This window comes from Triturus cristatus, chromosome 2_2 (assembly GCF_964204655.1).
Source record: "Triturus cristatus chromosome 2_2, aTriCri1.1, whole genome shotgun sequence".
Taxonomy (NCBI): domain Eukaryota; kingdom Metazoa; phylum Chordata; class Amphibia; order Caudata; family Salamandridae; genus Triturus; species Triturus cristatus.
In genome coordinates, this window is record NC_140582.1 from 45,903,784 (window position 1) to 45,916,062 (window position 12,279).

Sequence of the window (12,279 nt, forward strand, 5' to 3'; positions counted from 1 at the left end):
CCAACGCGTTTCAGCCACCAAGGCCTTGTTCACGGTCAGTAAGTCCTTTCTCTATTGCACCATTTATACACCCACCTGGCCTCAATGTTGCATTGTGGGAAATGTAGTGCAGTAAAAAACAAAATTGTATTTTTATCCAAAAGGAAACTCAATTACGACTGTTAAATAACAGGAAAGGGCACTTTAAACTAAGTTATGGTATAGTACCAGACATTTAGTATACAAATGGTTATAAATTCATTTGCTAGTAAAGAAACATTCAGTAACATTGGTATCATGATGTCTCAAAGTCTTGATTCCATCCTCATGTGTCTGTATAGTACAATTGTCATGAAGGCGGCATAATAGATATAGAGTGAAAAAGTTTCAGAGTACTATATTTTCCTGAACGGGAGTGAGAGGAAAAACACAAACAAGAGAAGAAAACGAGAAAAGTGAGAGAGAGAGTGGATCCCAATTAGGTTCATCGAAAGTCAAAAGGTTCATCATGTTATAGGATGTTATTCTAAGTGTACGTAAAGTTCTTCGTCATTGTTCATGCCTCTCGGGTTCTTAGTTTTGAGTTTGATAATATAGCGTGATTCAAGCTGACGTAGCTTCTTGATTCTATTGCCACCTCGTTCGTTTGCTGGGATGGTGTCAATCCCATAGTAGCACATTGATCTCCAGTTCCCCTTCTGGCATAGTATCATGTGTTTAGCAGTTGCATAGGAGATGTCTTTGTTTTTAACTGCTCGAATGTGCTCCAGAATACGCTTTTTTAGTGGGCAGATGGTGCTCCTCACGTATTTCTGTCCACATGTGCACTCAATGACGTAGATCACAAATTTGGTATTACAGGTTATTCTTGTCCTTATAGTTACAACATTTCCGTTAGGCTCTGTGATGATTCTTATGTTTTTGCCAATCTTACATGCCTTGCATGAATTGCATTTAGTAAATCCATTTTGTTTTTCTGTTAGCCAGGTTGTCTCTTCTCTTTGTGTAAAGTGGCTTTTGACGAGCATGTCCCTCAGAGATTTGGTTTTTCTGTATGAAACAGTTGGTTTAGTACCTACTAGTTTGCCTATATCTGGGTCTTTCATAATTAGATGCCAGTGTTTTCTGATTTTGCCCATGATGGTACTACTCTCTTTGCTGTAGGTAGTAATAAATCTCGGGATTTGTTTTCCGTCTTCAGGTATTGGTGTCATTTTAGGTATTAAGGTCTCTGCTCGAGTTTTGTTATCGATTCTCTTTTTATTTTTCTTGAGAGTGAGTTCTGAGTAGCCTCTCTGTTTGAGTCTTTCCATAGATTCATAAATTTTGCTTTCAGCATCTTCCGGTTTTGAGCAGTTACGTTTTAGTCGCATGAATTCCCCATAGGGAATGCTATCCAAGAGGGGTTTGGGGTGGAAGCTAGTTCCATGCAGGATACTGTTTGTTGCTGTTTCCTTTCTGTAAAGTGTCGAATGGATCTGATCATTTTCAATGTAGATCAAAGTGTCCAGGAATGGAATTTCTGACCTGCTCATATTGTATGTAAAGGATAGGCCAGTTTCGTTGTTATTAAGTTTGTCAAAGTATTTTTTGAAATCATCATCTGTGCCATTCCAAATTAAAAACAGGTCATCGATATAGCGGACCCATAGTATGACCTTCTCCAGCTCATCCTGGTTGTCTAGGTTCCATGCTATGGTTTTCTCCCACCATCCCATGGTGATGTTAGCGTAATTTACAGAAAAGGAAATGCCCATGGCTGTTCCGCACATTTGTTTGAACAATTCTTTATTGAAACAAAAAATGTTATTAGTGAGACACATCTCGATCATGCTAAGAAGCATTTGTGTATGTTTCATTTCTATGATTTTTCTTTGTCTCAGAAAATAATTGCATGCTTCCAGGCCCACCTCATGTCGTATGGATGTGTATAATGACACCGCATCTATGGTGATTAACAGAAACTGGTTGTTCCAAGATATACCATTCAAGACACGTAAGAAGTCTCCGGTGTCCCTAATATAGGAGCTCATGCTACGGGCTATTGGGGCGAGAAAGTGATCCACATATTCTGATATGTTCTCATACATAGAGTCACATGAAGATACGATCGGCCTGCCTGGTGGATGATTTAAAGTTTTATGGATTTTAGGCAGGAAGTATATAGTTGGGATGGTCGGAAATTCATTAGTCAGGAATTTCAATTCGTCTTCACTGATTAGATTTTCATTATACCATTTAGTTAGTTTTTCACTCAAGTCCTTTATCATTGCATTCATTGGATTAGTAGTAATCCTGTTGTAATTCGAGGTATTGTTCAACTGTCTATATGCTTCATCTAGGTAATCTTCGGTGTTTAGAAGTACCGTGTTGCCGCCTTTACCTGCTGGTTTTATTATCACATTTTTATTTTGCATCAGATTTTTGATTGCTTCTCGTTCTTTTTTACTCATATTTTCTCTATGCGTGACATTCCTGGTATTTGTGATTTTATCCAGTTCTTCAATTACTGCCTCGCTAAATTGGTCGAAGCGATTTCCAGGTGGTAGAACAGGGCAATACTTTGATTTCTTCTTCAGCCCACTGTCTGGTCTTTTGTCTGTTTCTATTGACAGATGTTCAAGAAGTTGTTCCTCAGTCATCTCATCATCGTTTAAATCATATAGGAGATCGAAGATAGTCTTTAAATCAGTTGCTTGGTCAATACTAAGCATAGGTTCCAGATTTAGAGAGGATTCGTCGTTAAGTATTTGTACACTCATCATCTCTTTAGAAGCTTTGTTTGCATGGATTTTAGCAAGTTTCAGTTTACGGATATATTTATACAAGTCTATCCTCACTTGTGTATGGTCAAAATGGCTTTCTGGGCAAAAGGATAGTCCTTTATTCAATGCGGATTCTTCCTCAAGTGTGAGTACATATTTGGAAAGGTTAACGATCAGATTGACATTGTGTGTTTTCGTTTTCGATTCCGTAATGGATATTGCCTTTTTCCGCTTTGCACGTCGGGTTTTTCTGGTGCTTGTGAGGGGTGTTCTCCCCTTCCTCGTCCGCGATTCTGATTTCTTCCGTGCCAGAGTCTGGTCTACGTGCATCAGCCGCATTTCCTCTAAAAAATTTGTTTTTGGTCCAGGTGCTGTTCCAATGCTAGAAATAACAAAACACCTTGAAGAAATGGAGACATTAATACAAGCACACTCAAACTTGGAGGAAGTTACAAAATTACGCAAAGACATGGAATCAAGATTGGAAAAATATGAGAACGAAATTCAGGAACGGAAAAAACGAAAATTTATACGGGACGAACAGGACTATCGCTATGGAAGAATCTTAACGTTTGCAAAAAGGTTCGAAACCCTGAAGAAAAATTATCCTGCACAAATCCCAAGATCAACAGACAGCACAACTGAAGGGGAGTCAGACCTCAGTGAAGGGGAATCTAATATTGGAACAGCACCTGGACCAAAAACAAATTTTTTAGAGGAAATGCGGCTGATGCACGTAGACCAGACTCTGGCACGAGGAAGAGGCCACGGAAGAAATCAGAATCGCGGACGAGGAAGGGGAGAACACCCCTCACAAGCACCAGAAAAACCCGACGTGCAAAGCGGAAAAAGGCAATATCCATTACGGAATCGAAAATGAAAACACACAATGTCAATCTGATCGTTAACCTTTCCAAATATATACTCACACTTGAGGAAGAATCCGCATTGAATAAAGGACTATCCTTTTGCCCAGAAAGCCATTTTGACCATACACAAGTGAGGATAGACTTGTATAAATATATCTGTAAACTGAAACTTGCTAAAATCCATGCAAACAAAGCTTCTAAAGAGATGATGAGTGTACAAATACTTAACAACGAATCCTCTCTAAATCTGGAACCTATGCTTAGTATTGACTAAGCAACTGATTTAAAGACTATCTTCGATCTCCTATATGATTTAAACGATGATAAGATGACTGAGGAACAACTTCTTGAACATCTGTCAATAGAAACAGACAAAAGACCAGACAGTGGGCTGAAGAAGAAATCAAAGTATTGCCCTGTTCTACCACCTGGAAATCGCTTCGACCAATTTAGCGAGGCAGTAATTGAAGAACTGGATAAAATCACAAATACCAGGAATGTCACGCATAGAGAAAATATGAGTAAAAAAGAGCGAGAAGCAATCAAAAATCTGATGCAAAATAAAAATGTGATAATAAAACCAGCGGATAAAGGCGGCAACACGGTACTTCTAAACACCGAAGATTACCTAGATGAAGCATATAGACAGTTGAACAATACCTCGAATTACAACAGGATTACTACTAATCCAATGAATGCAATGATAAAGGACTTGAGTGAAAAACTAACTAAATGGTATAATGAAAATCTAATCAGTGAAGACGAATTGAAATTCCTGACTAATGAATTTCCGACCATCCCAACTATATACTTCCTGCCTAAAATCCATAAAACTTTAAATCATCCACCAGGCAGGCCGATCGTATCTTCATGTGACTCTATGTATGAGAACATATCAGAATATGTGGATCACTTTCTCGCCCCAATAGCCCGTAGCATGAGCTCCTATATTAGGGACACCGGAGACTTCTTACGTGTCTTGAATGGTATATCTTGGAACAACCAGTTTCTGTTAATCACCATAGATGCGGTGTCATTATACACATCCATACGACATGAGGTGGGCCTGGAAGCATGCAATTATTTTCTGAGACAAAGAAAAATCACAGAAATGAAACATACACAAATGCTTCTTAGCATGATCGAGATGTGTCTCACTAATAACATTTTTTGTTTCAATAAAGAATTGTTCAAACAAATGTGCGGAACAGCCATGGGCATTTCCTTTTCTGTAAATTACGCTAACATCACCATGGGATGGTGGGAGAAAACCATAGCGTGGAACCTAGACAACCAGGATGAGCTGGAGAAGGTCATACTATGGGTCCGCTATATCGATGACCTGTTTTTAATTTGGAATGGCACAGATGATGATTTCAAAAAATACTTTGACAAACTTAATAACAACGAAACTGGCCTATCCTTTACATACAATATGAGCAGGTCAGAAATTCCATTCCTGGTCACTTTGATCTACATTGAAAATGATCAGATCCATTCGACACTTTACAGAAAGGAAACAGCAACAAACAGTATCCTGCATGGAACTAGCTTCCACCCCAAACCCCTCTTGGATAGCATTCCCTATGGGGAATTCATGCGACTAAAACGTAACTGCTCAAAACCGGAAGATGCTGAAAGCAAAATTTATGAATCTATGGAAAGACTCAAACAGAGAGGCTACTCAGAACTCACTCTCAAGAAAAATAAAAAGAGAATCGATAACAAAACTCGAGCAGAGACCTTAATACCTAAAATGACACCAATACCTGAAGACGGAAAACAAATCCCGAGATTTATTACTACCTACAGCAAAGAGAGTAGTACCATCATGGGCAAAATCAGAAAACACTGGCATCTAATTATGAAAGACCCAGATATAGGCAAACTAGTAGGTACTAAACCAACTGTTTCATACAGAAAAACCAAATCTCTGAGGGACATGCTCGTCAAAAGCCACTTTACACAAAGAGAAGAGACAACCTGGCTAACAGAAAAACAAAATGGATTTACTAAATGCAATTCATGCAAGGCATGTAAGATTGGCAAAAACATAAGAATCATCACAGAGCCTAACGGAAATGTTGTAACTATAAGGACAAGAATAACCTGTAATACCAAATTTGTGATCTACGTCATTGAGTGCACATGTGGACAGAAATACGTGGGGAGCACCATCTGCCCACTAAAAAAGAGTATTCTGGAGCACAATCGAGCAGTTAAAAACAAAGACATCTCCTATGCAACTGCTAAACACATGATACTATGCCAGAAGGGGAACTGGAGATCAATGTGCTACTATGGGATTGACACCATCCCAGCAAACGAACGAGGTGGCAATAGAATCAAGAAGCTACGTCAGCTTGAATCACGCTATATTATCAAACTCAAAACTAAGAACCCGAGAGGCATGAACAATGACGAAGAACTTTACGTACACTTAGAATAACATCCTATAACATGATGAACCTTTTGACTTTCGATGAACCTAATTGGGATCCACTCTCTCTCTCACTTTTCTCGTTTTCTTCTCTTGTTTGTGTTTTTCCTCTCACTCCCGTTCAGGAAAATATAGTACTCTGAAACTTTTTCACTCTAAATCTATTATGCCGCCTTCATGACAATTGTACTATACAGACACATGAGGATGGAATCAAGACTTTGAGACATCATGATACCAATGATACTGAATGTTTCTTTACTAGCAAATTAATTTATAACCATTTGTATACTAAATGTCTGGTACTATACCATAACTTAGTTTAAAGTGCCCTTTCCTGTTATTTAACAGTCGTAATTGAGTTTCCTTTTGGATTAAAATACAATTTTGTTTTTTACTGCACTACATTTCCCACAATGCAACATTGAGGCCAGGTGGGTGTATAAATGGTGCAATAGAGAAAGGACTTACTGACCGTGAACAAGGCCTTGGTGGCTGAAACGCGTTGGTGGAGCTGTGTTGCAAATAAATAATCTTTTGAAAATCTCTTTCCCGAGTGCCGCATCTTTGGATTTATAATATATATATATATATATATATATATCCTACTCGTATTTCACAATCAACACGCTCTCAGGAAACGGAGGAAACTGTGCAAAAATCAATGTAGTCTCTGTTTATTCACAACGCTTTTCACTTCCGAGGAAGCTTGAGTGTCCCAGGCTTCCGCAATTGCGTTAGCACGGATACAGCAGCGGACACATCTAGATCACACTACTGACATTGCTGTCTGTTACACAGACTTTATCCTTGACATTCCCCACACCAACCATGGTTGCAGCAGTATGACCCGTCACCTTGACAACCATTGACGTTTGTAACTTTATTGTAATTACAGCTTCTGATCCAAGCGACCCACGCACAGGTGCAGCTCCACTGTACATGCCACTCAGTCCGCCTTGTCGGAACATTTTCTTGCCATGTCTCTGTTCCATATGACATATTTCTTTGTCAGAACAGTACATTTGTTCAAGATTAGATAGACTGCATCAGTAGCTCGCTGTATGAACATAACACATTTCAGCTCCGACATTGTTGGTTTCTATGAGGTCATATCAGGTCTGCAATTGCAATTACAGTGAAGCCAATCGGCACTTTCAAACAATTGTGGGGATCACATCTACATGTGTTATGTTGTTATTAATTTGTTTGTTTATTTGCGACAATCAAGTCATTATTTTGAATTCTTGACCATTTGAACATGTCCGACCACGATGGACACGCCAGTCCTATTTCTATGGTCATGACGTTTTGTCTTTTTATGGTTTGAACATTGGTTGTATTATTCACATGATCAAGCTTCCTCGGAAGTGAAACGCGTTGTGAATAAACAGAGACTACATCGATTTTTGCACAGTGTCCTCCGTTTCCTGAGAGCGTGTTGATTGTGAAATACCAGGAGGATTAAAAAGACGGTTTGCTTCGCCGGAGCACACGCCACCCCCCACGGGTCCGCAGAAGTCCAGGAGAAGCGTGAATGCAATTTATATATATATATATATATATATATATATATATATATATATTTATATATATATATATATATATTATCTACTAGTGGTCGCCAGTAGATAGTTATAGTTAGGACCGAGTTTCCATAGGAAATCTGAAAATTCTATTTTGAATAACTTTGGCGCCGGTTGACGAATCATCGCAAAATTTTCAAAACTAATGGGGCGCTCCGCTCAGCTCCTACCCTGAAAGTCTCGGGGTGATTCGTCAAGCGGGGGCCGAGAAAAAAGGGGGTCCCAAAACGCATTTTCCCCATGCATTTTTCCATAGGATCTTTAGTCGCAGCTACAGCCCGAACGGCTGAACAGAATTACGTGAAATTTGGCAGAGAGGTAGCCATAAGGTCAAGGAAGTACCTATGGTTTTTTAAGTGAATTTGTATATATATATATATATAAAAACCACGAGTTGCCTCCAAATGACGAGGCCACATCCCAGCATGTTGAATCCATTTTATTCCAAGGATTGTCTCAACCAAGTCGCAGCACACAAATATGGCCAAACGCGTTTCGGGCGTTGGACGCCCTTGATCACTGGCACAGGAAACCCCAAAGCAAAAGCAGTCCACTTGAGCACAATAAATGTCCCGCCCATGTGGGCGTGTGCCGCAGAGTGTTCTGGTTATTGTGGTCCTCTAAATTCAAACCCCAGTGGGCGCCAAGGGATCCCCAAATTCACAGTCTTACCCCAGTGGGTATGCGTTGCAGCCAGGTAGAGGAACGATTCCACCCTCCTCAGAATGGACATGCTGTTCCAGAAGTGCTTCTTAGTACATTGCACTCCGGACCCGCTAGATCTGCAGTGGGGCCCCATCGCGGCCGGGCAGGCCGCTATAAACAAAAACCACGAGTTGCCTCCAAATGACGAGGCCACATCCCAGCATGTTGAATCCATTTTATTCCAAGGATTGTCTCAACCAAGTCGCAGCACACAAATATGGCCAAACGCGTTTTGGGCGTTGGACGCCCTTGATCACTGGCACAGGAAACCCCAAACCCCAAAGCAAAAGCAGTCCACTTGAGCACAATAAATGTCCCGCCCATGTGGGCGTGTGCCGCAGAGAGTTCTGGTTATTGTGGTCCGCTAAATTCAAACCCCAGTGGGCGCCAAGGGATCCCCAAATTCACAGTCTTACCCCAGTGGGTATGCGTTGCAGCCAGGTAGAGGAACGATTCCACCCTCCTCAGAATGGACATGCTGTTCCAGAAGTGCTTCTTAGTACATTGCCCGGCCGCGATGGGGCCCCACTGCAGATCTAGCGGGTCCGGAGTGCAATGTACTAAGAAGCACTTCTGGAACAGCATGTCCATTCTGAGGAGGGTGGAATCGTTCCTCTACCTGGCTGCAACGCATACCCACTGGGGTAAGACTGTGAATTTGGGGATCCCTTGGCGCCCACTGGGGTTTGAATTTAGCGGACCACAATAACCAGAACTCTCTGCGGCACACGCCCACATGGGCGGGACATTTATTGTGCTCAAGTGGACTGCTTTTGCTTTGGGGTTTCCTGTGCCAGTGATCAAGGGCGTCCAACGCCCGAAACGCGTTTGGCCATATTTGTGTGCTGCGACTTGGTTGAGACAATCCTTGGAATAAAATGGATTCAACATGCTGGGATGTGGCCTCGTCATTTGGAGGCAACTCGTGGTTTTTGTTTATAGCGGCCTGCCCGGCCGCGATGGGGCCCCACTGCAGATCTAGCGGGTCCGGAGTGCAATGTACTAAGAAGCACTTCTGGAACAGCATGTCCATTCTGAGGAGGGTGGAATCGTTCCTCTACCTGGCTGCAACGCATACCCACTGGGGTAAGACTGTGAATTTGGGGATCCCTTGGCGCCCACTGGGGTTTGAATTTAGCGGACCACAATAACCAGAACTCTCTGCGGCACACGCCCACATGGGCGGGACATTTATTGTGCTCAAGTGGACTGCTTTTGCTTTGGGGTTTCCTGTGCCAGTGATCAAGGGCGTCCAACGCCCGAAACGCGTTTGGCCATATTTGTGTGCTGCGACTTGGTTGAGACAATCCTTGGAATAAAATGGATTCAACATGCTGGGATGTGGCCTCGTCATTTGGAGGCAACTCGTGGTTTTTATATATATATATATATATATATATATATACATATATATATATTCACTTAAAAAAACCATAGGTCTCACACATGTTATAGTTAGCTGGACATTTCACTCGTAAAAAACCAATGAAATTCCCCCGTTATAGTTAGTTCAGATAACTATAACTCGCGCGCCCGCAATCCACTGCTCATGACGTCACATATTACATCACTCATGACATGGTCAGTGGCATCACCCATGACATCATCCTTGTGATGGAGTGGCGGTCGCGCGAGTTATAGTTATCTGAACTAACTATAACGGGGGAATTTCATTGTTTTTTTACGAGTGAAATGTCCAGCTAACTATAACGTGTGAAACCTGTGGTTTTTGAAGTGAGTTTGCAAGGTTTTTTAAATGCTAATTCCTAACTATAACGTGTGTGAAACCTATGGTTTTTTAAGTGAATATATATATATATATAGACACACAATAAAATGCTAATTTGCTTACAGGAAAAAACAATTGTACACAAAGGGGCCTTTTATCGTCAAATATGGGGACCACTATGGGCCCCTGCTTTGTCCCCCGCTTCGCGAAGCAAGTGAAGGTCTGGTGGGAGGATTAGGTGGCCTGGGTGGACAATAATCAGGAGTACATCCAGCATATTTTAATTTCGACCCGGAAAATTGACGATTTTGCTTTTCTTTTCAATGGCTACCAAGAGAAAGCATGCTTGTTTTTTATCAAGTTGAATACCAATCCTTTCAATTTGAGATTCACTATCACCATAAGTTCAGAAGAGATTGATTTCTTGAATGTAAGGTTATGGATAGAAGGTGGGAAAGTGCACACCACTATAAATTGAAAAGAAAATGCAGGGAATAGTGTACTTCTTTGCAGAAACCATAACCCTAGAAACCTGATAAACAATACCCCCTATGGGGAGATGTTGAGACTTAAAAAAGTCTATAGCAATGTTAGATTTGGGGGTTTATAGTTGGCAGAGGTAGATACCTTTGACCAAATAGGGACCCTTGTGTCTAGTAAGGGTAAGGGGGTACACTCCTAAAATAACCCCTGCTTACTCCCTTGGTAGCTTGGCACAAGCAGACAGGCTTATCTCACAGGCAGTGTGTAAAGCATTTGTGAACACATACAGTAACCCAGTGACAACACTACAGATGGACACTACACAGGTTGTATATTAAAAATAAGTATTCTTTATATAGATTTAACACAAGACCATAAACGACAAAAATCCACAATACTGTACTTAAAATGGTAGAATTAGCTTAGTTCTCTTTAGATGTTAAAATGCGACACTTTAAGTTCAAAGTACCTTAGGATGTGTAACGCTATACAGCGAAAGTGTTGCAGGGAAGGTGATGCTTCGGTTCCTTACGCACAAAAACAGTGTTGCGTCGTGTCCCTACTGATGCGTAGGGGATGTGTTGGTTCTTCTCTGCGAGGGGAGGTGATGCGTCGGTTTCTTACTGTGCTTCCCTGGCAATGCAGCCCGCAACGCCATGATGCGATGAAGATCAGGTACAATGCGACAAAGATGGCGTTTTCTTCTTGATGCGCCACGAGGCGTGCACGCCTGATGGCCATGTGACGACTCTACGATACTTCTGAGCCGCGACAGGCCCTGCGACACGGTGATGTGGCGGCCTCTGATGCAACATCGATCTTGTTCTCCAGCGATGCGAGACGCTTCGGCAATGATGCGACGGCCCTGCGGTGACTCAACGATTCTTCTTAGCCGCGACAGGCCCTGCGACACGCTTCCCGGTGATGCGGCAGCGTCTGATGCGATATCGATCCTCTTCTCCGGTGATGCGAGGCGCTTCAGTGGCTATGCGGTGACTGAACAATTCTTCTGAGCCGCGACAGGCCCTGCGACACCCTGCCCGGTGATGCGACGGAGTTTGATGCGACATCGATCCTCTTCTCCGGTGATGCATGGCTGTTCCGAGTTGTGAAATGATAGCGGCAGTTCGGCGTCACACTTCTTGCTCGTGAGTCACGCTTCCAGCTCCTTGCGACACGCAGTCCCTCAGAAAGGCCAGCATAACTGCAGGCACTTCCAAAGAACTCTTGGGGAGCTGGTTGGTGAAGTCTGTTGTCCCTGTGACGTCAGCAGTTGGCAAGCTCTTGTCTCAAGCCCTTGGAGATCCTTCAAAAGTTGAATAAAGTATGCACAAAGTTCCTTTCTCCTTTCTTTGGCAGTCAGGCAACCACTGCAGGCCAATCCCTTAAGCTTAGGGATAGTCTCTCCTCAGTCTCTCTGGTTCCTCTTCTCAGCAAAAGTTTCTTCTTGTTTCCCAAGAGTGATCTAAAATTCTGGGGTCTGGGTCCCCCTTTTTATACACAGTTTCACTTTGTTCTCTGAAGGCAGAGAGGCCGTTGCCTAGTCCAAACCAGTTCCGGTCAGTCCTGAAGCACTCTTTTACATGACTCCTTTCCTTTCACCGTGCGGGTAGGGATATCAGATGCACCACAGGAGGTAGATCCAGCATTGTGGAAGGAAGGCACAGCCCTATTCAGGTCCCAGGTGCAGCTCCTCCTACCCATCTACATGCAGATCTCTCTA